General features: G+C 44.5%; 37 non-coding genes across 37 annotated transcripts; all 37 read left to right on the top strand.

The window, feature by feature from the left end:
* Positions 1–59: 59 nt before the first annotated feature.
* Positions 60–178, top strand: LOC134121056 (5S ribosomal RNA). The gene has a single exon (XR_009952599.1). It is a non-coding gene; the product is annotated as a 5S ribosomal RNA (ribosomal RNA).
* Positions 179–522: 344 nt separating this feature from the next.
* Positions 523–641, top strand: LOC134121763 (5S ribosomal RNA). Its single transcript, XR_009953304.1, has one exon. It is a non-coding gene; the product is annotated as a 5S ribosomal RNA (ribosomal RNA).
* Positions 642–980: 339 nt separating this feature from the next.
* LOC134121057 (5S ribosomal RNA) lies at positions 981–1,099 on the top strand. Its single transcript, XR_009952600.1, has one exon. It is a non-coding gene; the product is annotated as a 5S ribosomal RNA (ribosomal RNA).
* A 398-nt stretch (positions 1,100–1,497) lies between these two features.
* On the top strand, positions 1,498–1,616 carry LOC134120858 (5S ribosomal RNA). Its single transcript, XR_009952401.1, has one exon. It is a non-coding gene; the product is annotated as a 5S ribosomal RNA (ribosomal RNA).
* Positions 1,617–1,955: 339 nt separating this feature from the next.
* LOC134121058 (5S ribosomal RNA) lies at positions 1,956–2,074 on the top strand. The gene has a single exon (XR_009952601.1). It is a non-coding gene; the product is annotated as a 5S ribosomal RNA (ribosomal RNA).
* Positions 2,075–2,418: 344 nt separating this feature from the next.
* Positions 2,419–2,537, top strand: LOC134121764 (5S ribosomal RNA). The gene has a single exon (XR_009953305.1). It is a non-coding gene; the product is annotated as a 5S ribosomal RNA (ribosomal RNA).
* A 339-nt stretch (positions 2,538–2,876) lies between these two features.
* On the top strand, positions 2,877–2,995 carry LOC134121059 (5S ribosomal RNA). The gene has a single exon (XR_009952602.1). It is a non-coding gene; the product is annotated as a 5S ribosomal RNA (ribosomal RNA).
* A 398-nt stretch (positions 2,996–3,393) lies between these two features.
* LOC134120971 (5S ribosomal RNA) lies at positions 3,394–3,512 on the top strand. Its single transcript, XR_009952514.1, has one exon. It is a non-coding gene; the product is annotated as a 5S ribosomal RNA (ribosomal RNA).
* A 339-nt stretch (positions 3,513–3,851) lies between these two features.
* Positions 3,852–3,970, top strand: LOC134121060 (5S ribosomal RNA). The gene has a single exon (XR_009952603.1). It is a non-coding gene; the product is annotated as a 5S ribosomal RNA (ribosomal RNA).
* Positions 3,971–4,314: 344 nt separating this feature from the next.
* Positions 4,315–4,433, top strand: LOC134121765 (5S ribosomal RNA). Its single transcript, XR_009953306.1, has one exon. It is a non-coding gene; the product is annotated as a 5S ribosomal RNA (ribosomal RNA).
* A 339-nt stretch (positions 4,434–4,772) lies between these two features.
* Positions 4,773–4,891, top strand: LOC134121061 (5S ribosomal RNA). Its single transcript, XR_009952604.1, has one exon. It is a non-coding gene; the product is annotated as a 5S ribosomal RNA (ribosomal RNA).
* Positions 4,892–5,289: 398 nt separating this feature from the next.
* LOC134121914 (5S ribosomal RNA) lies at positions 5,290–5,408 on the top strand. The gene has a single exon (XR_009953455.1). It is a non-coding gene; the product is annotated as a 5S ribosomal RNA (ribosomal RNA).
* Positions 5,409–5,752: 344 nt separating this feature from the next.
* On the top strand, positions 5,753–5,871 carry LOC134121915 (5S ribosomal RNA). Its single transcript, XR_009953456.1, has one exon. It is a non-coding gene; the product is annotated as a 5S ribosomal RNA (ribosomal RNA).
* Positions 5,872–6,210: 339 nt separating this feature from the next.
* Positions 6,211–6,329, top strand: LOC134121062 (5S ribosomal RNA). The gene has a single exon (XR_009952605.1). It is a non-coding gene; the product is annotated as a 5S ribosomal RNA (ribosomal RNA).
* Positions 6,330–6,673: 344 nt separating this feature from the next.
* Positions 6,674–6,792, top strand: LOC134122069 (5S ribosomal RNA). Its single transcript, XR_009953610.1, has one exon. It is a non-coding gene; the product is annotated as a 5S ribosomal RNA (ribosomal RNA).
* Positions 6,793–7,131: 339 nt separating this feature from the next.
* LOC134121063 (5S ribosomal RNA) lies at positions 7,132–7,250 on the top strand. The gene has a single exon (XR_009952606.1). It is a non-coding gene; the product is annotated as a 5S ribosomal RNA (ribosomal RNA).
* Positions 7,251–7,594: 344 nt separating this feature from the next.
* Positions 7,595–7,713, top strand: LOC134121766 (5S ribosomal RNA). Its single transcript, XR_009953307.1, has one exon. It is a non-coding gene; the product is annotated as a 5S ribosomal RNA (ribosomal RNA).
* Positions 7,714–8,052: 339 nt separating this feature from the next.
* LOC134121064 (5S ribosomal RNA) lies at positions 8,053–8,171 on the top strand. The gene has a single exon (XR_009952607.1). It is a non-coding gene; the product is annotated as a 5S ribosomal RNA (ribosomal RNA).
* Positions 8,172–8,569: 398 nt separating this feature from the next.
* LOC134121082 (5S ribosomal RNA) lies at positions 8,570–8,688 on the top strand. Its single transcript, XR_009952625.1, has one exon. It is a non-coding gene; the product is annotated as a 5S ribosomal RNA (ribosomal RNA).
* Positions 8,689–9,027: 339 nt separating this feature from the next.
* On the top strand, positions 9,028–9,146 carry LOC134121066 (5S ribosomal RNA). Its single transcript, XR_009952609.1, has one exon. It is a non-coding gene; the product is annotated as a 5S ribosomal RNA (ribosomal RNA).
* Positions 9,147–9,490: 344 nt separating this feature from the next.
* On the top strand, positions 9,491–9,609 carry LOC134122232 (5S ribosomal RNA). Its single transcript, XR_009953773.1, has one exon. It is a non-coding gene; the product is annotated as a 5S ribosomal RNA (ribosomal RNA).
* Positions 9,610–10,007: 398 nt separating this feature from the next.
* LOC134121067 (5S ribosomal RNA) lies at positions 10,008–10,126 on the top strand. Its single transcript, XR_009952610.1, has one exon. It is a non-coding gene; the product is annotated as a 5S ribosomal RNA (ribosomal RNA).
* A 344-nt stretch (positions 10,127–10,470) lies between these two features.
* On the top strand, positions 10,471–10,589 carry LOC134122070 (5S ribosomal RNA). The gene has a single exon (XR_009953611.1). It is a non-coding gene; the product is annotated as a 5S ribosomal RNA (ribosomal RNA).
* A 339-nt stretch (positions 10,590–10,928) lies between these two features.
* Positions 10,929–11,047, top strand: LOC134121068 (5S ribosomal RNA). Its single transcript, XR_009952611.1, has one exon. It is a non-coding gene; the product is annotated as a 5S ribosomal RNA (ribosomal RNA).
* Positions 11,048–11,391: 344 nt separating this feature from the next.
* LOC134121767 (5S ribosomal RNA) lies at positions 11,392–11,510 on the top strand. The gene has a single exon (XR_009953308.1). It is a non-coding gene; the product is annotated as a 5S ribosomal RNA (ribosomal RNA).
* A 339-nt stretch (positions 11,511–11,849) lies between these two features.
* Positions 11,850–11,968, top strand: LOC134121069 (5S ribosomal RNA). The gene has a single exon (XR_009952612.1). It is a non-coding gene; the product is annotated as a 5S ribosomal RNA (ribosomal RNA).
* A 398-nt stretch (positions 11,969–12,366) lies between these two features.
* Positions 12,367–12,485, top strand: LOC134121194 (5S ribosomal RNA). The gene has a single exon (XR_009952736.1). It is a non-coding gene; the product is annotated as a 5S ribosomal RNA (ribosomal RNA).
* Positions 12,486–12,824: 339 nt separating this feature from the next.
* LOC134121070 (5S ribosomal RNA) lies at positions 12,825–12,943 on the top strand. The gene has a single exon (XR_009952613.1). It is a non-coding gene; the product is annotated as a 5S ribosomal RNA (ribosomal RNA).
* A 344-nt stretch (positions 12,944–13,287) lies between these two features.
* On the top strand, positions 13,288–13,406 carry LOC134121769 (5S ribosomal RNA). Its single transcript, XR_009953310.1, has one exon. It is a non-coding gene; the product is annotated as a 5S ribosomal RNA (ribosomal RNA).
* Positions 13,407–13,745: 339 nt separating this feature from the next.
* LOC134121071 (5S ribosomal RNA) lies at positions 13,746–13,864 on the top strand. Its single transcript, XR_009952614.1, has one exon. It is a non-coding gene; the product is annotated as a 5S ribosomal RNA (ribosomal RNA).
* A 398-nt stretch (positions 13,865–14,262) lies between these two features.
* LOC134121916 (5S ribosomal RNA) lies at positions 14,263–14,381 on the top strand. Its single transcript, XR_009953457.1, has one exon. It is a non-coding gene; the product is annotated as a 5S ribosomal RNA (ribosomal RNA).
* A 344-nt stretch (positions 14,382–14,725) lies between these two features.
* Positions 14,726–14,844, top strand: LOC134121917 (5S ribosomal RNA). The gene has a single exon (XR_009953458.1). It is a non-coding gene; the product is annotated as a 5S ribosomal RNA (ribosomal RNA).
* A 339-nt stretch (positions 14,845–15,183) lies between these two features.
* On the top strand, positions 15,184–15,302 carry LOC134121072 (5S ribosomal RNA). Its single transcript, XR_009952615.1, has one exon. It is a non-coding gene; the product is annotated as a 5S ribosomal RNA (ribosomal RNA).
* Positions 15,303–15,646: 344 nt separating this feature from the next.
* LOC134122071 (5S ribosomal RNA) lies at positions 15,647–15,765 on the top strand. The gene has a single exon (XR_009953612.1). It is a non-coding gene; the product is annotated as a 5S ribosomal RNA (ribosomal RNA).
* Positions 15,766–16,104: 339 nt separating this feature from the next.
* LOC134121073 (5S ribosomal RNA) lies at positions 16,105–16,223 on the top strand. The gene has a single exon (XR_009952616.1). It is a non-coding gene; the product is annotated as a 5S ribosomal RNA (ribosomal RNA).
* A 344-nt stretch (positions 16,224–16,567) lies between these two features.
* LOC134121770 (5S ribosomal RNA) lies at positions 16,568–16,686 on the top strand. The gene has a single exon (XR_009953311.1). It is a non-coding gene; the product is annotated as a 5S ribosomal RNA (ribosomal RNA).
* Positions 16,687–17,025: 339 nt separating this feature from the next.
* Positions 17,026–17,144, top strand: LOC134121074 (5S ribosomal RNA). Its single transcript, XR_009952617.1, has one exon. It is a non-coding gene; the product is annotated as a 5S ribosomal RNA (ribosomal RNA).
* The last annotated feature ends 348 nt before the right edge of the window (positions 17,145–17,492 follow it).

Genomic DNA, 17,492 nt, shown 5'->3' on the forward strand with positions numbered 1-17,492 from the left:
GGCAGGCGTGTCATAATTCATTGACGCATTATAAAGGATTAGGAAAAAGATAAAAAGCAGCTTACGGCCATACCTCTCTGGTTCCGCCCGATCTCGTCTGATCTCGGAAGCTAAGCAGAGCAGGGCCTGGTTAGTACCTGGATGGAAGACCGCCTGGGAATCCCAGGTGCCGTAAGCTTTTTCACTTCTCTCTCCGAAAGCCGCCGAGCGCCGCAGATTGTACACCTGTTTTAACGTTGGATATGAAAGGAAATTAGACAATATTATCCAAAATGATTCCGTTTCATGATTGCTAAATTAGTGTTGGTCAACATTTACGATTGGCATACTGTTGTTTGTAATTTAGCCGTTGAAATACAGGTGCTAACCCAACATGTTAGAATTGCCAGTGAAGAAAAGTAAAGTTACCTTCAGGCTTTAGGAACCTCTCTTGCCAATGCTAAGAACTGCTTCAATTTTAGAAAAAGAAACTTCTGATTATCTTTGACACGTTTTAAAGGATTAGGAAAAAGATGAAAAGCAGCTTACGTCCATACCTCTCTGGTTCCGCCCGATCTCGTCTGATCTCGGAAGCTAAGCAGAGCAGGGCCTGGTTAGTACCTGGATGGAAGACCGCCTGGGAATCCCAGGTGCCGTAAGCTTTTTCACTTCTCTCTCTGAAAGCCGCCCAGCGCCGTAGATTGTACACCTACACAATTGTAAAAAAAAATTCACATTGTAGAAGAGATGCAATAGGAAGAAGATGAAAGGTGGCTTACGTCCATACCATCGTCAGGCCATTTGAGGTGGCGGGGACTGCAATGGCCATTCACCGATTGGCTGGGACTCCTGGGCGGGTCTTCTCTAGTCCATCCAATTTTCGGCATGGGATGTCACAGCCTTCTTTGCATACCCTTATTTAACCCACACAAAGATGCCAACGGCAGGCGTGTCATAATTCATTGACGCATTATAAAGGATTAGGAAAAAGATAAAAAGCAGCTTACGGCCATACCTCTCTGGTTCCGCCCGATCTCGTCTGATCTCGGAAGCTAAGCAGAGCAGGGCCTGGTTAGTACCTGGATGGAAGACCGCCTGGGAATCCCAGGTGCCGTAAGCTTTTTCACTTCTCTCACCGAAAGCCGCCGAGCGCCGCAGATTGTACACCTACAAATTACAAAAAGTATATCACATTGTTGAAGAGATGCATGTTTAGTGTTGTTTTAACGTTGGATATGAAAGGCAATTAGACAATATTATCCAAAATGATTCCGTTTCATGGTTGCTAAATTAGTGTTGATCAACATTTAACAATTGGCATACTTTTGTTTGTAATTTAGCCGTTGAAATACAGGTGCTAACCCAACATGTTAGAATTGCCAGTGAAGAAAAGTAAAGTTACCTTCAGGCTTTAGAAACCTCTCTTGCCAATCCTAAGAACTGCTTCAATTTTAGAAAAAGAAACTCTTCTGATTATCTTTGACGCATTATAAAGGATTAGGAAAAAGATAAAAAGCAGCTTACGGCCATACCTCTCTGGTTTCGCCCGATCTCGTCTGATCTCGGAAGCTAAGCAGAGCAGGGCCTGGTTAGTACCTGGATGGAAGACCGCCTGGGAATCCCAGGTGCCGTAAGCTTTTTCACTTCTCTCTCTGAAAGCCGCCCAGCGCCGTAGATTGTACACCTACACAATTGTAAAAAAAAATTCACATTGTAGAAGAGATGCAATAGGAAGAAGATGAAAGGTGGCTTACGTCCATACCATCGTCAGGCCATTTGAGGTGGCGGGGACTGCAATGGCCATTCACCGATTGGCTGGGACTCCTGGGCGGGTCTTCTCTAGTCCATCCAATTTTCGGCATGGGATGTCACAGCCTTCTTTGCATACCCTTATTTAACCCACACAAAGATGCCAACGGCAGGCGTGTCATAATTCATTGACGCATTATAAAGGATTAGGAAAAAGATAAAAAGCAGCTTACGGCCATACCTCTCTGGTTCCGCCCGATCTCGTCTGATCTCGGAAGCTAAGCAGAGCAGGGCCTGGTTAGTACCTGGATGGAAGACCGCCTGGGAATCCCAGGTGCCGTAAGCTTTTTCACTTCTCTCTCCGAAAGCCGCCGAGCGCCGCAGATTGTACACCTGTTTTAACGTTGGATATGAAAGGAAATTAGACAATATTATCCAAAATGATTCCGTTTCATGATTGCTAAATTAGTGTTGGTCAACATTTACGATTGGCATACTGTTGTTTGTAATTTAGCCGTTGAAATACAGGTGCTAACCCAACATGTTAGAATTGCCAGTGAAGAAAAGTAAAGTTACCTTCAGGCTTTAGGAACCTCTCTTGCCAATGCTAAGAACTGCTTCAATTTTAGAAAAAGAAACTTCTGATTATCTTTGACACGTTTTAAAGGATTAGGAAAAAGATGAAAAGCAGCTTACGTCCATACCTCTCTGGTTCCGCCCGATCTCGTCTGATCTCGGAAGCTAAGCAGAGCAGGGCCTGGTTAGTACCTGGATGGAAGACCGCCTGGGAATCCCAGGTGCCGTAAGCTTTTTCACTTCTCTCTCTGAAAGCCGCCCAGCGCCGTAGATTGTACACCTACACAATTGTAAAAAAAAATTCACATTGTAGAAGAGATGCAATAGGAAGAAGATGAAAGGTGGCTTACGTCCATACCATCGTCAGGCCATTTGAGGTGGCGGGGACTGCAATGGCCATTCACCGATTGGCTGGGACTCCTGGGCGGGTCTTCTCTAGTCCATCCAATTTTCGGCATGGGATGTCACAGCCTTCTTTGCATACCCTTATTTAACCCACACAAAGATGCCAACGGCAGGCGTGTCATAATTCATTGACGCATTATAAAGGATTAGGAAAAAGATAAAAAGCAGCTTACGGCCATACCTCTCTGGTTCCGCCCGATCTCGTCTGATCTCGGAAGCTAAGCAGAGCAGGGCCTGGTTAGTACCTGGATGGAAGACCGCCTGGGAATCCCAGGTGCCGTAAGCTTTTTCACTTCTCTCACCGAAAGCCGCCGAGCGCCGCAGATTGTACACCTACAAATTACAAAAAGTATATCACATTGTTGAAGAGATGCATGTTTAGTGTTGTTTTAACGTTGGATATGAAAGGCAATTAGACAATATTATCCAAAATGATTCCGTTTCATGGTTGCTAAATTAGTGTTGATCAACATTTAACAATTGGCATACTTTTGTTTGTAATTTAGCCGTTGAAATACAGGTGCTAACCCAACATGTTAGAATTGCCAGTGAAGAAAAGTAAAGTTACCTTCAGGCTTTAGAAACCTCTCTTGCCAATCCTAAGAACTGCTTCAATTTTAGAAAAAGAAACTCTTCTGATTATCTTTGACGCATTATAAAGGATTAGGAAAAAGATAAAAAGCAGCTTACGGCCATACCTCTCTGGTTTCGCCCGATCTCGTCTGATCTCGGAAGCTAAGCAGAGCAGGGCCTGGTTAGTACCTGGATGGAAGACCGCCTGGGAATCCCAGGTGCCGTAAGCTTTTTCACTTCTCTCTCTGAAAGCCGCCCAGCGCCGTAGATTGTACACCTACACAATTGTAAAAAAAAATTCACATTGTAGAAGAGATGCAATAGGAAGAAGATGAAAGGTGGCTTACGTCCATACCATCGTCAGGCCATTTGAGGTGGCGGGGACTGCAATGGCCATTCACCGATTGGCTGGGACTCCTGGGCGGGTCTTCTCTAGTCCATCCAATTTTCGGCATGGGATGTCACAGCCTTCTTTGCATACCCTTATTTAACCCACACAAAGATGCCAACGGCAGGCGTGTCATAATTCATTGACGCATTATAAAGGATTAGGAAAAAGATAAAAAGCAGCTTACGGCCATACCTCTCTGGTTCCGCCCGATCTCGTCTGATCTCGGAAGCTAAGCAGAGCAGGGCCTGGTTAGTACCTGGATGGAAGACCGCCTGGGAATCCCAGGTGCCGTAAGCTTTTTCACTTCTCTCTCCGAAAGCCGCCGAGCGCCGCAGATTGTACACCTGTTTTAACGTTGGATATGAAAGGAAATTAGACAATATTATCCAAAATGATTCCGTTTCATGATTGCTAAATTAGTGTTGGTCAACATTTACGATTGGCATACTGTTGTTTGTAATTTAGCCGTTGAAATACAGGTGCTAACCCAACATGTTAGAATTGCCAGTGAAGAAAAGTAAAGTTACCTTCAGGCTTTAGGAACCTCTCTTGCCAATGCTAAGAACTGCTTCAATTTTAGAAAAAGAAACTTCTGATTATCTTTGACACGTTTTAAAGGATTAGGAAAAAGATGAAAAGCAGCTTACGTCCATACCTCTCTGGTTCCGCCCGATCTCGTCTGATCTCGGAAGCTAAGCAGAGCAGGGCCTGGTTAGTACCTGGATGGAAGACCGCCTGGGAATCCCAGGTGCCGTAAGCTTTTTCACTTCTCTCTCTGAAAGCCGCCCAGCGCCGTAGATTGTACACCTACACAATTGTAAAAAAAAATTCACATTGTAGAAGAGATGCAATAGGAAGAAGATGAAAGGTGGCTTACGTCCATACCATCGTCAGGCCATTTGAGGTGGCGGGGACTGCAATGGCCATTCACCGATTGGCTGGGACTCCTGGGCGGGTCTTCTCTAGTCCATCCAATTTTCGGCATGGGATGTCACAGCCTTCTTTGCATACCCTTATTTAACCCACACAAAGATGCCAACGGCAGGCGTGTCATAATTCATTGACGCATTATAAAGGATTAGGAAAAAGATAAAAAGCAGCTTACGGCCATACCTCTCTGGTTCCGCCCGATCTCGTCTGATCTCGGAAGCTAAGCAGAGCAGGGCCTGGTTAGTACCTGGATGGAAGACCGCCTGGGAATCCCAGGTGCCGTAAGCTTTTTCACTTCTCTCACCGAAAGCCGCCGAGCGCCGCAGATTGTACACCTACAAATTACAAAAAGTATATCACATTGTTGAAGAGATGCATGTTTAGTGTTGTTTTAACGTTGGATATGAAAGGCAATTAGACAATATTATCCAAAATGATTCCGTTTCATGGTTGCTAAATTAGTGTTGATCAACATTTAACAATTGGCATACTTTTGTTTGTAATTTAGCCGTTGAAATACAGGTGCTAACCCAACATGTTAGAATTGCCAGTGAAGAAAAGTAAAGTTACCTTCAGGCTTTAGAAACCTCTCTTGCCAATCCTAAGAACTGCTTCAATTTTAGAAAAAGAAACTCTTCTGATTATCTTTGACGCATTATAAAGGATTAGGAAAAAGATAAAAAGCAGCTTACGGCCATACCTCTCTGGTTCCGCCCGATCTGGTCTGATCTCGGAAGCTAAGCAGAGCAGGGCCTGGTTAGTACCTGGATGGAAGACCGCCTGGGAATCCCAGGTGCCGTAAGCTTTTTCACTTCTCTCTCCGAAAGCCGCCGAGCGCCGCAGATTGTACACCTGTTTTAACGTTGGATATGAAAGGAAATTAGACAATATTATCCAAAATGATTCCGTTTCATGATTGCTAAATTAGTGTTGGTCAACATTTACGATTGGCATACTGTTGTTTGTAATTTAGCCGTTGAAATACAGGTGCTAACCCAACATGTTAGAATTGCCAGTGAAGAAAAGTAAAGTTACCTTCAGGCTTTAGGAACCTCTCTTGCCAATGCTAAGAACTGCTTCAATTTTAGAAAAAGAAACTTCTGATTATCTTTGACACGTTTTAAAGGATTAGGAAAAAGATGAAAAGCAGCTTACGGCCATACCTCTCTGGTTCCGCCCGATCTGGTCTGATCTCGGAAGCTAAGCAGAGCAGGGCCTGGTTAGTACCTGGATGGAAGACCGCCTGGGAATCCCAGGTGCCGTAAGCTTTTTAACTTCTCTCTCTGAAAGCCGCCCAGCGCCGTAGATTGTACACCTACACAATTGTAAAAAAAAATTCACATTGTAGAAGAGATGCAATAGGAAGAAGATGAAAGGTGGCTTACGTCCATACCATCGTCAGGCCATTTGAGGTGGCGGGGACTGCAATGGCCATTCACCGATTGGCTGGGACTCCTGGGCGGGTCTTCTCTAGTCCATCCAATTTTCGGCATGGGATGTCACAGCCTTCTTTGCATACCCTTATTTAACCCACACAAAGATGCCAACGGCAGGCGTGTCATAATTCATTGACGCATTATAAAGGATTAGGAAAAAGATAAAAAGCAGCTTACGGCCATACCTCTCTGGTTCCGCCCGATCTCGTCTGATCTCGGAAGCTAAGCAGAGCAGGGCCTGGTTAGTACCTGGATGGAAGACCGCCTGGGAATCCCAGGTGCCGTAAGCTTTTTCACTTCTCTCTCCGAAAGCCGCCGAGCGCCGCAGATTGTACACCTGTTTTAACGTTGGATATGAAAGGAAATTAGACAATATTATTCAAAATGATTCCGTTTCATGATTGCTAAATTAGTGTTGGTCAACATTTACGATTGGCATACTGTTGTTTGTAATTTAGCCGTTGAAATACAGGTGCTAACCCAACATGTTAGAATTGCCAGTGAAGAAAAGTAAAGTTACCTTCAGGCTTTAGGAACCTCTCTTGCCAATGCTAAGAACTGCTTCAATTTTAGAAAAAGAAACTTCTGATTATCTTTGACACGTTTTAAAGGATTAGGAAAAAGATGAAAAGCAGCTTACGTCCATACCTCTCTGGTTCTGCCCGATCTCGTCTGATCTCGGAAGCTAAGCAGAGCAGGGCCTGGTTAGTACCTGGATGGAAGACCGCCTGGGAATCCCAGGTGCCGTAAGCTTTTTCACTTCTCTCTCTGAAAGCCGCCCAGCGCCGTAGATTGTACACCTACACAATTGTAAAAAAAAATTCACATTGTAGAAGAGATGCAATAGGAAGAAGATGAAAGGTGGCTTACGTCCATACCATCGTCAGGCCATTTGAGGTGGCGGGGACTGCAATGGCCATTCACCGATTGGCTGGGACTCCTGGGCGGGTCTTCTCTAGTCCATCCAATTTTCGGCATGGGATGTCACAGCCTTCTTTGCATACCCTTATTTAACCCACACAAAGATGCCAACGGCAGGCGTGTCATAATTCATTGACGCATTATAAAGGATTAGGAAAAAGATAAAAAGCAGCTTACGGCCATACCTCTCTGGTTCCGCCCGATCTCGTCTGATCTCGGAAGCTAAGCAGAGCAGGGCCTGGTTAGTACCTGGATGGAAGACCGCCTGGGAATCCCAGGTGCCGTAAGCTTTTTCACTTCTCTCTCCGAAAGCCGCCGAGCGCCGCAGATTGTACACCTGTTTTAACGTTGGATATGAAAGGAAATTAGACAATATTATCCAAAATGATTCCGTTTCATGATTGCTAAATTAGTGTTGGTCAACATTTACGATTGGCATACTGTTGTTTGTAATTTAGCCGTTGAAATACAGGTGCTAACCCAACATGTTAGAATTGCCAGTGAAGAAAAGTAAAGTTACCTTCAGGCTTTAGGAACCTCTCTTGCCAATGCTAAGAACTGCTTCAATTTTAGAAAAAGAAACTTCTGATTATCTTTGACACGTTTTAAAGGATTAGGAAAAAGATGAAAAGCAGCTTACGTCCATACCTCTCTGGTTCCGCCCGATCTCGTCTGATCTCGGAAGCTAAGCAGAGCAGGGCCTGGTTAGTACCTGGATGGAAGACCGCCTGGGAATCCCAGGTGCCGTAAGCTTTTTCACTTCTCTCTCTGAAAGCCGCCCAGCGCCGTAGATTGTACACCTACACAATTGTAAAAAAAAATTCACATTGTAGAAGAGATGCAATAGGAAGAAGATGAAAGGTGGCTTACGTCCATACCATCGTCAGGCCATTTGAGGTGGCGGGGACTGCAATGGCCATTCACCGATTGGCTGGGACTCCTGGGCGGGTCTTCTCTAGTCCATCCAATTTTCGGCATGGGATGTCACAGCCTTCTTTGCATACCCTTATTTAACCCACACAAAGATGCCAACGGCAGGCGTGTCATAATTCATTGACGCATTATAAAGGATTAGGAAAAAGATAAAAAGCAGCTTACGGCCATACCTCTCTGGTTCCGCCCGATCTCGTCTGATCTCGGAAGCTAAGCAGAGCAGGGCCTGGTTAGTACCTGGATGGAAGACCGCCTGGGAATCCCAGGTGCCGTAAGCTTTTTCACTTCTCTCACCGAAAGCCGCCGAGCGCCGCAGATTGTACACCTACAAATTACAAAAAGTATATCACATTGTTGAAGAGATGCATGTTTAGTGTTGTTTTAACGTTGGATATGAAAGGCAATTAGACAATATTATCCAAAATGATTCCGTTTCATGGTTGCTAAATTAGTGTTGATCAACATTTAACAATTGGCATACTTTTGTTTGTAATTTAGCCGTTGAAATACAGGTGCTAACCCAACATGTTAGAATTGCCAGTGAAGAAAAGTAAAGTTACCTTCAGGCTTTAGAAACCTCTCTTGCCAATCCTAAGAACTGCTTCAATTTTAGAAAAAGAAACTCTTCTGATTATCTTTGACGCATTATAAAGGATTAGGAAAAAGATAAAAAGCAGCTTACGGCCATACCTCTCTGGTTTCGCCCGATCTCGTCTGATCTCGGAAGCTAAGCAGAGCAGGGCCTGGTTAGTACCTGGATGGAAGACCGCCTGGGAATCCCAGGTGCCGTAAGCTTTTTCACTTCTCTCTCTGAAAGCCGCCCAGCGCCGTAGATTGTACACCTACACAATTGTAAAAAAAAATTCACATTGTAGAAGAGATGCAATAGGAAGAAGATGAAAGGTGGCTTACGTCCATACCATCGTCAGGCCATTTGAGGTGGCGGGGACTGCAATGGCCATTCACCGATTGGCTGGGACTCCTGGGCGGGTCTTCTCTAGTCCATCCAATTTTCGGCATGGGATGTCACAGCCTTCTTTGCATACCCTTATTTAACCCACACAAAGATGCCAACGGCAGGCGTGTCATAATTCATTGACGCATTATAAAGGATTAGGAAAAAGATAAAAAGCAGCTTACGGCCATACCTCTCTGGTTCCGCCCGATCTCGTCTGATCTCGGAAGCTAAGCAGAGCAGGGCCTGGTTAGTACCTGGATGGAAGACCGCCTGGGAATCCCAGGTGCCGTAAGCTTTTTCACTTCTCTCTCCGAAAGCCGCCGAGCGCCGCAGATTGTACACCTGTTTTAACGTTGGATATGAAAGGAAATTAGACAATATTATCCAAAATGATTCCGTTTCATGATTGCTAAATTAGTGTTGGTCAACATTTACGATTGGCATACTGTTGTTTGTAATTTAGCCGTTGAAATACAGGTGCTAACCCAACATGTTAGAATTGCCAGTGAAGAAAAGTAAAGTTACCTTCAGGCTTTAGGAACCTCTCTTGCCAATGCTAAGAACTGCTTCAATTTTAGAAAAAGAAACTTCTGATTATCTTTGACACGTTTTAAAGGATTAGGAAAAAGATGAAAAGCAGCTTACGTCCATACCTCTCTGGTTCCGCCCGATCTCGTCTGTTCTCGGAAGCTAAGCAGAGCAGGGCCTGGTTAGTACCTGGATGGAAGACCGCCTGGGAATCCCAGGTGCCGTAAGCTTTTTCACTTCTCTCACCGAAAGCCGCCGAGCGCCGCAGATTGTACACCTACAAATTACAAAAAGTATATCACATTGTTGAAGAGATGCATGTTTAGTGTTGTTTTAACGTTGGATATGAAAGGCAATTAGACAATATTATCCAAAATGATTCCGTTTCATGGTTGCTAAATTAGTGTTGATCAACATTTAACAATTGGCATACTTTTGTTTGTAATTTAGCCGTTGAAATACAGGTGCTAACCCAACATGTTAGAATTGCCAGTGAAGAAAAGTAAAGTTACCTTCAGGCTTTAGAAACCTCTCTTGCCAATCCTAAGAACTGCTTCAATTTTAGAAAAAGAAACTCTTCTGATTATCTTTGACGCATTATAAAGGATTAGGAAAAAGATAAAAAGCAGCTTACGGCCATACCTCTCTGGTTCCGCCCGATCTCGTCTGATCTCGGAAGCTAAGCAGAGCAGGGCCTGGTTAGTACCTGGATGGAAGACCGCCTGGGAATCCCAGGTGCCGTAAGCTTTTTCACTTCTCTCTCCGAAAGCCGCCGAGCGCCGCAGATTGTACACCTGTTTTAACGTTGGATATGAAAGGAAATTAGACAATATTATCCAAAATGATTCCGTTTCATGATTGCTAAATTAGTGTTGGTCAACATTTACGATTGGCATACTGTTGTTTGTAATTTAGCCGTTGAAATACAGGTGCTAACCCAACATGTTAGAATTGCCAGTGAAGAAAAGTAAAGTTACCTTCAGGCTTTAGGAACCTCTCTTGCCAATGCTAAGAACTGCTTCAATTTTAGAAAAAGAAACTTCTGATTATCTTTGACACGTTTTAAAGGATTAGGAAAAAGATGAAAAGCAGCTTACGTCCATACCTCTCTGGTTCTGCCCGATCTCGTCTGATCTCGGAAGCTAAGCAGAGCAGGGCCTGGTTAGTACCTGGATGGAAGACCGCCTGGGAATCCCAGGTGCCGTAAGCTTTTTCACTTCTCTCTCTGAAAGCCGCCCAGCGCCGTAGATTGTACACCTACACAATTGTAAAAAAAAATTCACATTGTAGAAGAGATGCAATAGGAAGAAGATGAAAGGTGGCTTACGTCCATACCATCGTCAGGCCATTTGAGGTGGCGGGGACTGCAATGGCCATTCACCGATTGGCTGGGACTCCTGGGCGGGTCTTCTCTAGTCCATCCAATTTTCGGCATGGGATGTCACAGCCTTCTTTGCATACCCTTATTTAACCCACACAAAGATGCCAACGGCAGGCGTGTCATAATTCATTGACGCATTATAAAGGATTAGGAAAAAGATAAAAAGCAGCTTACGGCCATACCTCTCTGGTTCCGCCCGATCTCGTCTGATCTCGGAAGCTAAGCAGAGCAGGGCCTGGTTAGTACCTGGATGGAAGACCGCCTGGGAATCCCAGGTGCCGTAAGCTTTTTCACTTCTCTCTCCGAAAGCCGCCGAGCGCCGCAGATTGTACACCTGTTTTAACGTTGGATATGAAAGGAAATTAGACAATATTATCCAAAATGATTCCGTTTCATGATTGCTAAATTAGTGTTGGTCAACATTTACGATTGGCATACTGTTGTTTGTAATTTAGCCGTTGAAATACAGGTGCTAACCCAACATGTTAGAATTGACAGTGAAGAAAAGTAAAGTTACCTTCAGGCTTTAGGAACCTCTCTTGCCAATGCTAAGAACTGCTTCAATTTTAGAAAAAGAAACTTCTGATTATCTTTGACACGTTTTAAAGGATTAGGAAAAAGATGAAAAGCAGCTTACGTCCATACCTCTCTGGTTCCGCCCGATCTCGTCTGATCTCGGAAGCTAAGCAGAGCAGGGCCTGGTTAGTACCTGGATGGAAGACCGCCTGGGAATCCCAGGTGCCGTAAGCTTTTTCACTTCTCTCTCTGAAAGCCGCCCAGCGCCGTAGATTGTACACCTACACAATTGTAAAAAAAAATTCACATTGTAGAAGAGATGCAATAGGAAGAAGATGAAAGGTGGCTTACGTCCATACCATCGTCAGGCCATTTGAGGTGGCGGGGACTGCAATGGCCATTCACCGATTGGCTGGGACTCCTGGGCGGGTCTTCTCTAGTCCATCCAATTTTCGGCATGGGATGTCACAGCCTTCTTTGCATACCCTTATTTAACCCACACAAAGATGCCAACGGCAGGCGTGTCATAATTCATTGACGCATTATAAAGGATTAGGAAAAAGATAAAAAGCAGCTTACGGCCATACCTCTCTGGTTCCGCCCGATCTCGTCTGATCTCGGAAGCTAAGCAGAGCAGGGCCTGGTTAGTACCTGGATGGAAGACCGCCTGGGAATCCCAGGTGCCGTAAGCTTTTTCACTTCTCTCACCGAAAGCCGCCGAGCGCCGCAGATTGTACACCTACAAATTACAAAAAGTATATCACATTGTTGAAGAGATGCATGTTTAGTGTTGTTTTAACGTTGGATATGAAAGGCAATTAGACAATATTATCCAAAATGATTCCGTTTCATGGTTGCTAAATTAGTGTTGATCAACATTTAACAATTGGCATACTTTTGTTTGTAATTTAGCCGTTGAAATACAGGTGCTAACCCAACATGTTAGAATTGCCAGTGAAGAAAAGTAAAGTTACCTTCAGGCTTTAGAAACCTCTCTTGCCAATCCTAAGAACTGCTTCAATTTTAGAAAAAGAAACTCTTCTGATTATCTTTGACGCATTATAAAGGATTAGGAAAAAGATAAAAAGCAGCTTACGGCCATACCTCTCTGGTTTCGCCCGATCTCGTCTGATCTCGGAAGCTAAGCAGAGCAGGGCCTGGTTAGTACCTGGATGGAAGACCGCCTGGGAATCCCAGGTGCCGTAAGCTTTTTCACTTCTCTCTCTGAAAGCCGCCCAGCGCCGTAGATTGTACACCTACACAATTGTAAAAAAAAATTCACATTGTAGAAGAGATGCAATAGGAAGAAGATGAAAGGTGGCTTACGTCCATACCATCGTCAGGCCATTTGAGGTGGCGGGGACTGCAATGGCCATTCACCGATTGGCTGGGACTCCTGGGCGGGTCTTCTCTAGTCCATCCAATTTTCGGCATGGGATGTCACAGCCTTCTTTGCATACCCTTATTTAACCCACACAAAGATGCCAACGGCAGGCGTGTCATAATTCATTGACGCATTATAAAGGATTAGGAAAAAGATAAAAAGCAGCTTACGGCCATACCTCTCTGGTTCCGCCCGATCTCGTCTGATCTCGGAAGCTAAGCAGAGCAGGGCCTGGTTAGTACCTGGATGGAAGACCGCCTGGGAATCCCAGGTGCCGTAAGCTTTTTCACTTCTCTCTCCGAAAGCCGCCGAGCGCCGCAGATTGTACACCTGTTTTAACGTTGGATATGAAAGGAAATTAGACAATATTATCCAAAATGATTCCGTTTCATGATTGCTAAATTAGTGTTGGTCAACATTTACGATTGGCATACTGTTGTTTGTAATTTAGCCGTTGAAATACAGGTGCTAACCCAACATGTTAGAATTGCCAGTGAAGAAAAGTAAAGTTACCTTCAGGCTTTAGGAACCTCTCTTGCCAATGCTAAGAACTGCTTCAATTTTAGAAAAAGAAACTTCTGATTATCTTTGACACGTTTTAAAGGATTAGGAAAAAGATGAAAAGCAGCTTACGTCCATACCTCTCTGGTTCCGCCCGATCTCGTCTGATCTCGGAAGCTAAGCAGAGCAGGGCCTGGTTAGTACCTGGATGGAAGACCGCCTGGGAATCCCAGGTGCCGTAAGCTTTTTCACTTCTCTCTCTGAAAGCCGCCCAGCGCCGTAGATTGTACACCTACACAATTGTAAAAAAAAATTCACATTGTAGAAGAGATGCAATAGGAAGAAGATGAAAGGTGGCTTACGTCCATACCATCGTCAGGCCATTTGAGGTGGCGGGGACTGCAATGGCCATTCACCGATTGGCTGGGACTCCTGGGCGGGTCTTCTCTAGTCCATCCAATTTTCGGCATGGGATGTCACAGCCTTCTTTGCATACCCTTATTTAACCCACACAAAGATGCCAACGGCAGGCGTGTCATAATTCATTGACGCATTATAAAGGATTAGGAAAAAGATAAAAAGCAGCTTACGGCCATACCTCTCTGGTTCCGCCCGATCTCGTCTGATCTCGGAAGCTAAGCAGAGCAGGGCCTGGTTAGTACCTGGATGGAAGACCGCCTGGGAATCCCAGGTGCCGTAAGCTTTTTCACTTCTCTCACCGAAAGCCGCCGAGCGCCGCAGATTGTACACCTACAAATTACAAAAAGTATATCACATTGTTGAAGAGATGCATGTTTAGTGTTGTTTTAACGTTGGATATGAAAGGCAATTAGACAATATTATCCAAAATGATTCCGTTTCATGGTTGCTAAATTAGTGTTGATCAACATTTAACAATTGGCATACTTTTGTTTGTAATTTAGCCGTTGAAATACAGGTGCTAACCCAACATGTTAGAATTGCCAGTGAAGAAAAGTAAAGTTACCTTCAGGCTTTAGAAACCTCTCTTGCCAATCCTAAGAACTGCTTCAATTTTAGAAAAAGAAACTCTTCTGATTATCTTTGACGCATTATAAAGGATTAGGAAAAAGATAAAAAGCAGCTTACGGCCATACCTCTCTGGTTCCGCCCGATCTGGTCTGATCTCGGAAGCTAAGCAGAGCAGGGCCTGGTTAGTACCTGGATGGAAGACCGCCTGGGAATCCCAGGTGCCGTAAGCTTTTTCACTTCTCTCTCCGAAAGCCGCCGAGCGCCGCAGATTGTACACCTGTTTTAACGTTGGATATGAAAGGAAATTAGACAATATTATCCAAAATGATTCCGTTTCATGATTGCTAAATTAGTGTTGGTCAACATTTACGATTGGCATACTGTTGTTTGTAATTTAGCCGTTGAAATACAGGTGCTAACCCAACATGTTAGAATTGCCAGTGAAGAAAAGTAAAGTTACCTTCAGGCTTTAGGAACCTCTCTTGCCAATGCTAAGAACTGCTTCAATTTTAGAAAAAGAAACTTCTGATTATCTTTGACACGTTTTAAAGGATTAGGAAAAAGATGAAAAGCAGCTTACGGCCATACCTCTCTGGTTCCGCCCGATCTGGTCTGATCTCGGAAGCTAAGCAGAGCAGGGCCTGGTTAGTACCTGGATGGAAGACCGCCTGGGAATCCCAGGTGCCGTAAGCTTTTTAACTTCTCTCTCTGAAAGCCGCCCAGCGCCGTAGATTGTACACCTACACAATTGTAAAAAAAAATTCACATTGTAGAAGAGATGCAATAGGAAGAAGATGAAAGGTGGCTTACGTCCATACCATCGTCAGGCCATTTGAGGTGGCGGGGACTGCAATGGCCATTCACCGATTGGCTGGGACTCCTGGGCGGGTCTTCTCTAGTCCATCCAATTTTCGGCATGGGATGTCACAGCCTTCTTTGCATACCCTTATTTAACCCACACAAAGATGCCAACGGCAGGCGTGTCATAATTCATTGACGCATTATAAAGGATTAGGAAAAAGATAAAAAGCAGCTTACGGCCATACCTCTCTGGTTCCGCCCGATCTCGTCTGATCTCGGAAGCTAAGCAGAGCAGGGCCTGGTTAGTACCTGGATGGAAGACCGCCTGGGAATCCCAGGTGCCGTAAGCTTTTTCACTTCTCTCTCCGAAAGCCGCCGAGCGCCGCAGATTGTACACCTGTTTTAACGTTGGATATGAAAGGAAATTAGACAATATTATTCAAAATGATTCCGTTTCATGATTGCTAAATTAGTGTTGGTCAACATTTACGATTGGCATACTGTTGTTTGTAATTTAGCCGTTGAAATACAGGTGCTAACCCAACATGTTAGAATTGCCAGTGAAGAAAAGTAAAGTTACCTTCAGGCTTTAGGAACCTCTCTTGCCAATGCTAAGAACTGCTTCAATTTTAGAAAAAGAAACTTCTGATTATCTTTGACACGTTTTAAAGGATTAGGAAAAAGATGAAAAGCAGCTTACGTCCATACCTCTCTGGTTCTGCCCGATCTCGTCTGATCTCGGAAGCTAAGCAGAGCAGGGCCTGGTTAGTACCTGGATGGAAGACCGCCTGGGAATCCCAGGTGCCGTAAGCTTTTTCACTTCTCTCTCTGAAAGCCGCCCAGCGCCGTAGATTGTACACCTACACAATTGTAAAAAAAAATTCACATTGTAGAAGAGATGCAATAGGAAGAAGATGAAAGGTGGCTTACGTCCATACCATCGTCAGGCCATTTGAGGTGGCGGGGACTGCAATGGCCATTCACCGATTGGCTGGGACTCCTGGGCGGGTCTTCTCTAGTCCATCCAATTTTCGGCATGGGATGTCACAGCCTTCTTTGCATACCCTTATTTAACCCACACAAAGATGCCAACGGCAGGCGTGTCATAATTCATTGACGCATTATAAAGGATTAGGAAAAAGATAAAAAGCAGCTTACGGCCATACCTCTCTGGTTCCGCCCGATCTCGTCTGATCTCGGAAGCTAAGCAGAGCAGGGCCTGGTTAGTACCTGGATGGAAGACCGCCTGGGAATCCCAGGTGCCGTAAGCTTTTTCACTTCTCTCTCCGAAAGCCGCCGAGCGCCGCAGATTGTACACCTGTTTTAACGTTGGATATGAAAGGAAATTAGACAATATTATCCAAAATGATTCCGTTTCATGATTGCTAAATTAGTGTTGGTCAACATTTACGATTGGCATACTGTTGTTTGTAATTTAGCCGTTGAAATACAGGTGCTAACCCAACATGTTAGAATTGCCAGTGAAGAAAAGTAAAGTTACCTTCAGGCTTTAGGAACCTCTCTTGCCAATGCTAAGAACTGCTTCAATTTTAGAAAAAGAAACTTCTGATTATCTTTGACACGTTTTAAAGGATTAGGAAAAAGATGAAAAGCAGCTTACGTCCATACCTCTCTGGTTCCGCCCGATCTCGTCTGATCTCGGAAGCTAAGCAGAGCAGGGCCTGGTTAGTACCTGGATGGAAGACCGCCTGGGAATCCCAGGTGCCGTAAGCTTTTTCACTTCTCTCTCTGAAAGCCGCCCAGCGCCGTAGATTGTACACCTACACAATTGTAAAAAAAAATTCACATTGTAGAAGAGATGCAATAGGAAGAAGATGAAAGGTGGCTTACGTCCATACCATCGTCAGGCCATTTGAGGTGGCGGGGACTGCAATGGCCATTCACCGATTGGCTGGGACTCCTGGGCGGGTCTTCTCTAGTCCATCCAATTTTCGGCATGGGATGTCACAGCCTTCTTTGCATACCCTTATTTAACCCACACAAAGATGCCAACGGCAGGCGTGTCATAATTCATTGACGCATTATAAAGGATTAGGAAAAAGATAAAAAGCAGCTTACGGCCATACCTCTCTGGTTCCGCCCGATCTCGTCTGATCTCGGAAGCTAAGCAGAGCAGGGCCTGGTTAGTACCTGGATGGAAGACCGCCTGGGAATCCCAGGTGCCGTAAGCTTTTTCACTTCTCTCACCGAAAGCCGCCGAGCGCCGCAGATTGTACACCTACAAATTACAAAAAGTATATCACATTGTTGAAGAGATGCATGTTTAGTGTTGTTTTAACGTTGGATATGAAAGGCAATTAGACAATATTATCCAAAATGATTCCGTTTCATGGTTGCTAAATTAGTGTTGATCAACATTTAACAATTGGCATACTTTTGTTTGTAATTTAGCCGTTGAAATACAGGTGCTAACCCAACATGTTAGAATTGCCAGTGAAGAAAAGTAAAGTTACCTTCAGGCTTTAGAAACCTCTCTTGCCAATCCTAAGAACTGCTTCAATTTTAGAAAAAGAAACTCT

This window comes from Pungitius pungitius, unplaced genomic scaffold (genome assembly GCF_949316345.1).
Source record: "Pungitius pungitius unplaced genomic scaffold, fPunPun2.1 scaffold_28, whole genome shotgun sequence".
Lineage (NCBI taxonomy): Eukaryota > Metazoa > Chordata > Actinopteri > Perciformes > Gasterosteidae > Pungitius > Pungitius pungitius.